This window comes from Epinephelus moara, chromosome 2, assembly GCF_006386435.1.
Source record: "Epinephelus moara isolate mb chromosome 2, YSFRI_EMoa_1.0, whole genome shotgun sequence".
Lineage (NCBI taxonomy): Eukaryota > Metazoa > Chordata > Actinopteri > Perciformes > Serranidae > Epinephelus > Epinephelus moara.
In genome coordinates this window covers 2930158-2936483 of record NC_065507.1, presented here as the reverse complement: position 1 = coordinate 2936483, position 6326 = coordinate 2930158, and the positions used below count along the sequence as shown (strand labels likewise).

Below are 6326 nucleotides of genomic sequence, written 5' to 3'. Positions count from 1 at the left end.
TCAAGGGGTTTATCCAAATAAATAAATTTCAAATAAATAAATTTCAAATTCTTTAATCTTAGTATGATACGCAGCTGGTCGCCGTCATAGTTTAACAGTGCTTGGAGGCTTCAGGGGAAAGTTAAGGTTGCGATTGTCTCAGTTTGGGTCGACAGGAGGGGTGGTGGATGGGTCCAACAAACACCGACTTTCACCGGAGAGAGTGGTGTTCACGTGATGTGAGATAATAAAGTCAAACTCTGTTCTTTTTTCCTAAACCCAACCACGTGTATTTGTTGTTGAAGGTCGATTTGTGGTGTTGCACCAACATAGTGATTTTATTTTGAAAGAGACTGTATGCAAACTGTACATTTCCTGTGAAAACAGAAGTGTATTTTGAAAACAGACAATGCATGTAACAGGCTGAAGTTGACACGGCGTCCCAGAACGTCAACAACCAACACACCCAGGGTACCTTGGACGTCATATGTGGACGTGGAAAGTCCATGACCAAACGTGGACATGTGACGAGGTCACAGTGAGGATGTGTTTCTGTGTCAGACACCTATGGCAAAGGCCACCTTTCCCAGTGGAATGACACGCTGTTGGGTGGCATCAGCTTGAAACGCTGCCTGTAACAATGTAATTTAAGGAGTTGGAAAGTTCCTATAGAGCGGGCGGGAGGGAAGATGGATGGGCCCAACAAATCCCTGACTATCTCCAGGGAGCCCAGTGTTGGCTTACCGTATGAATGTAGAGCCAAGTAATTTTTTTTGTCCTAAACCTAACCATGTGCTTTTGTTGACGTCCTGACGTTGGTTTTGGGGTCCCAGAACATCAACAGCTGATGCAGGAGGACACCTGATGTAGACGTGAAAGTTGTGAAAGACGTGTTGGCGTGTCATTCATTTGTTTTACTGTATATTTAAATTTGAAACCAGTGTACGTAGCTCCACTGCTGCGATTCATTAGCACTGTATTTTAAAGTGCATTGCTAATGCATCGCAGCAGTGGAACATGCACACTGATTTTCAAAGGAAGCCTTCCTTGCTGATGGCCGGTGGCTGCAGCAGAGCTCGGGGCTACTGTGATGGAGGTGCATAGCTGTGTGGAAAGTGAATCAGTAAAACAATATGTGAGTCTCTGCTCTGAAACTTTCATCATGAACTCTAATACTTTACTGTGTTTGTCAGTGCTGTCTTTGTTTGGACAAGAAGAGCCGAGCCCTGAGAACAGCAGGCTACTGAGGGCCTGCCGCAGAGCGTGATACCTTTGGCTACGGATAGCATATGGCACTGGGAACTAGATACAACACAAACAAACACAAGACACAGGGATGGGCAGTCACAGACGATGGGATTACATAGGCTGTATACTGTGTGTGTGTGTGTGTGTGTACTGTACAGTGTGTGTGTGTGTGCAGCTGAGGATGCGTAGCTTAAATTTTCACCACCATCAGTGTTTTGACGATGTTGAAAAAGTCTGAATTTATGTCAAGTGGTGTGAACACTGGACACTTTCAGTCGATGCCTTCAAGAGAGAAATACCATGCCAGTGTCACTCAGGGACTCCCTCCTCTCCTCCACTGAAAGTTCAGTCTTTTCTATTTCATGTATTTTGTATTTTTTATTTTGGTGCAACATAAATAAACATGAATTTCTTCAGAGCATAATCATGTGGATAGGGACGGGTAAAATATTAAAGAGAGGGACAGTAACAGACACATCAGCCTGTGGCTTATGACACTTGACTGCATCAAATTTTTAACACACAACCAAGTGTCCAGGCAGAGGAAAATAATAGACGAGGACGAGTCAAAGAAATGCTATGATGCAAGGTGACGTGCTGCTTCCCTGACACATTGTCAGCAATATAACCTTTAAAAAAAAGAATACCTGGGACACAGATATTAGTCTATCGCGTAAAAGTTCTGCGTTTGTTTGACCACCCATCCCTCCAACCCGGTCTCACTTTGAAGACGTCGAAATTAGGTGCTTGGTCAGTGACTTCTGGTGTCAGACACCGACAAAAAAAAGCCGTCCTTTCACGTCAGCATGTTAGCGACCAGTTGAAATTATTGTTTCATGGCGCCTGGCAGGGGGCAGGTGGAAATGCTGTGGGACAACAACGAAAGTTAAGGGGGCGAGGCCAACCCAGTCTCACTCTAAAGTTATCGAATAATGGCGCTTGGTCAGTGACTTCCGGTGAAAAAAGCAGGCATGATACGTGGCTCTTACACAGCAGGACAACAATGAAAGTTAAGGGGACCAAAGTTCAAGTAGGGCAGGCAGGTGGTGGATGGGTCCAACAACCACTGAAAGGTGACTTCAGGTGTCAGTGCCTGAGGCTGAAATCACTGACCAAGCATCAGTATGAGAACAGGCTGGACTTTCTCACTCTTTATACTACATTATTGTCAGAGATGGTTTTACACCAGACTTTCCACAACTTCAATGTCAAGTCGTCGAAAACACCTTTGTTAGACCTCAAGGACACACACAATGCATTTTGTTTACAAACTGTGTTACCAAGAAAACTCCTGGGGGTACCTTGAACTGTTTACCTAGAGCAATCAATTTAGTTGCTATGGTTACTTATGTGTATTTCCTATGTACAGTATGTTGAATTGCCTTTTTGTTTAAAAGTAGGCTACTATACAAGTCAACTTCCCTTGCCTTAAAGCCTGGTATAGAGCTGCAGACAGAAGGAGCTGCTCCTTTCTGGAAGAATTCTTTCCCATTTCTAGTTAACTTTAAATTGTATTCTTAGTGTTTTTCAACAGATGTGAATCTCCTGGATGAGTTAATACCACAGTGTATACTCTAGGTTTATGTTGTGGCCATCTGTTTCAACATTTCAACTTTGTTTATGAGAAACCACGTATTAGGAAATACTAAATGCCACAATACCTCTGCGCCTTACAGTAGGTGTCATAGAGGTGTGATGCAGAGCTGTAGTCGTGATTTAATCCTTCAGTCTGAAACAAAATACCAAACGATAGTTACAAAATTCAACCAAAACTGACCTTCAATCTGAAAATGAAGTGATTTTAAGGTTCAGTATGTAGACTTCTGTGGAATCTAGAGATAAGGTCGCAGAACTGAAACGTCTTCCATATGCCAAGTGTGCAGGAGAAATACAGAGGGTGAGACACATGTATTGTGAGGTCACAGTGACCTTGACCTTCGACCACCAAATTCTAGTCAGTTCATTCTTGAGTCCAAGTGGATGTTTGTACCAAATTTGAGAAAACTCCCTCAAGGTGTTCTTGAGAGATAGTGTTCACAAGAATGAGGCGGACGGACAGATGGACCAAAGTTCATTGTTAAGTCCATGTGAACGTTTGTGCTAAATTTGAAAAACTTTTCTCAAGGTTGTCTTGAGATATCTTTGACAGACAAGGTTACAGTTACTTTTGACCACCAACATCTAATCAGTTTATTCTCGAGTCCAAGTGGATGTTTGTACCAAATTTTAGGAAAGGCCTTCTTGAGATATTACTTTCATAAGAATAAGATGGAAGCAAGGTCACGGTGACCTTGACCTTTGACCACCAATTCCAATCACTTTCTGTGTCCAAGAGAAACTCTGTGAAAATTTGAAAACAAAAAAAAAACCCCACGAGGCTTTCTTAGGATGGATGTTGTGAGGTCACGTTGACTTTTTGAACTATGGACAACAAAGTTCATTGGTAAGTCCAAGTGAATATTTGAGCTCTAAAAGTGGTCATGAGATATCACATCCACGAGAATGAGACAGACAAGGTCATAGTTACTTTTGACCACCAACTTCGAATCAGTTCACTCTTCAGTCCGAGTGGATGTTTGACCCAAATTTGAGGCAACACCATCAAGGCCTTGAGATATTACATTCAAGAGAATAAGATGGACACAAGGTCGCAGTGACCTTGACCTTTGACCACCAAAGTTGTATCACTTGATTGCAGAGTCCAAGTGAAACTTTGTACCAAATTTGGTAAAAGAAAATCCCTGAAGGTATTCTTGGGATGTCATGTTCACAAGAATGAGACAGACAAGGTTACGATTACTTTTGACCTTTGACCACCAACATGTTATCAGTTCATTCTTGAGTCCAAGTGGATGTTTATACCAAATGTGAAGACATTTTCTAAAGGCATTCTTGAGAGATCACACTCACAAGAATGGGACAGACAACACAAAAATGATGCCTCCAGCCACGCATATCGCCGGCACGGAGGCATAAAAATGACAGTGTTTCTGCCTGAAATGGATCCAAGCCAGTCAAACTGGTGCCAGGAGCCAAATCAAGTCCAAGTAAAGTACGTAGACTCATTACTGATGTTTTTCTTTGTTGTTCAAGAGACAGTCTATATTTTATACTAAACTTTTGATCTGTCAGCTCGTAACAATCCTTTCTTCATGCATCTCTTGGAATCCAATTGAAAACGTTGCCTTCACGACAGCAGTGGTGGAGCTGTTTTAAGGAGCTGTCAGGAGAAGGATTAGCATTAGCTGCAGCAGAAGTCTGTGGATCATAGCCAGAGGAGAGAAAGGCGAGTGGGGTCTGACAAAAAGCAGAAGGCCTAAAGTCAGCCCGGCCCGGGGCGAACGCTGCACTCCACAGGGACACAAACACTGAACTCAAGCTCGAGTCTCTTCACATAAACACTGAGTGAGAAAACACACATGTGGGCAGCACACATGAGCATACATGAAAATACATGCAGCACACAATGTGTTTGTGGAGGAGACGTTAAAGCCACGGGCCTGTTGTACAAAAGGATCCTTTGTTCTGTTACTGCAACACACACACATAAAGTATACACACACAAAAATGTACACACACACACACACGAAAAAACATGAGTGCTCCATGCATACCAGGCGGAGCGGAGAGAGGCTGCAGGTTCAAGGCTGTCGGGGACGGTTGAAGTCTGAAAGTTGCATCTATCTCATACATCTGTGTTTTCTCAGTGGAGTGCAGCTACACTGCATATCATCCTGTACATGCATCTAGTGTTTCATGTCAGTGTGTGTGTGTGTGTACACTAGAAAGAGAGACTATGAGTGCAGGCTGTACGTGTGTCGGGTCACCTTACAGCAGGTTCTGTCAGGAGGTGAGGATGAACTGTTAGCAGAGAAATGTCTCTCTGTGTCAGTGTATCAGTCTGGCAGCATCAGTCCTCCTCCTCCACCCTGACGCCACTCACATACACTCCATTTATACGTTGATGTCTCTGTGCAAACATGGAGGTATCATCTGCATATATATATATATATATATATATTAGGGCATTAACGACTTTGATTTTTTTCAGGTCGACTTATCTGTCAATGAAGTCGAGTCGAGTCGACAAGTCATTTGATGACGTCATCACATTGACACGTCGGAGGAAAGTGAAGTATCTCCACACATGTGATGTGTGTCTGTCAAGGCCTGAACATACTCGGGCGGAACATATGCGGAACGGACTCTGCGGAGGTCCGCGCAGACTCAAAGTGGACATCCGCAAGCCCTGTGCGCGCAAAGCTCAGATTTTACGACCGTGCGGACTCCGCTCCGCGCACCAGTGACTGCTCGGCATGTATTTTTCACATAGCGGGGACTTTTCACGGACATTTTTACAGGAAACTACAACGCGGAAGTGCGCTCGACTATGAAAGCCCGATTCCTTGCGGAGTCTGCTCCGCTTATAGTACGCCGTCAAGGATAAAGTATCAGCGTAATCACAGGCAGCGACTGCATTCCGTACACAAGCACACAGAGAGAGAGAGAGAGAGGGAAAAAACACACGACTTGTCGACTCCTCCGGGGGGGGGTGTCAACTTGTGCCACTGATGTCGACACGTTGACAAATCGACTTTTCTGTTAATGCCCTAATATATATATATGTATACAGTGTATTTACAGTATATATACACAATAGACAAAATTAAATTTGACAATTTAAAAAATGTGTCATTGCAAGGTAAAATCTGCAGCATTTTATCAAACTAGGGATGTCCATACTCCTGAGTCACTTAATATTGAGTATCTGCCAAGAGACCCTTTTACTGTAAACAGTATGATGTTTTTTGGTGGGCGGGGCTTAGCTGGAGGCAAAACACTTCTCCACAGACATTAGGTAGCGCTGGCTAGAAAATTCTGTTGTCCTGTTTTAGACAATGGAGGAAGATGATGTGAGTGGTGCGTTCAGAAACACTCATTCTGAGTGTGGGAGCGCACTCTGACACAAACTGGAGCGTTGATAAACTTAACCATTGGTTCATTCATGTAGAAATATAACGCTGCGTTTCTTCCACCAACAGGGCTCTCATTTTAGTGTAGAGCGTCAGACTGAATTTACCAACGCACCATGTCAGGTC

General features: G+C 43.5%; 1 long non-coding RNA gene across 1 annotated transcript in view; it reads right to left on the bottom strand.

Moving 5' to 3' along the window:
• The window catches only part of LOC126403541 (uncharacterized), a 155239-nt gene that overhangs the window by 69720 nt on the left and 79193 nt on the right, over positions 1-6326 (bottom strand). The window lies entirely within an intron of this gene.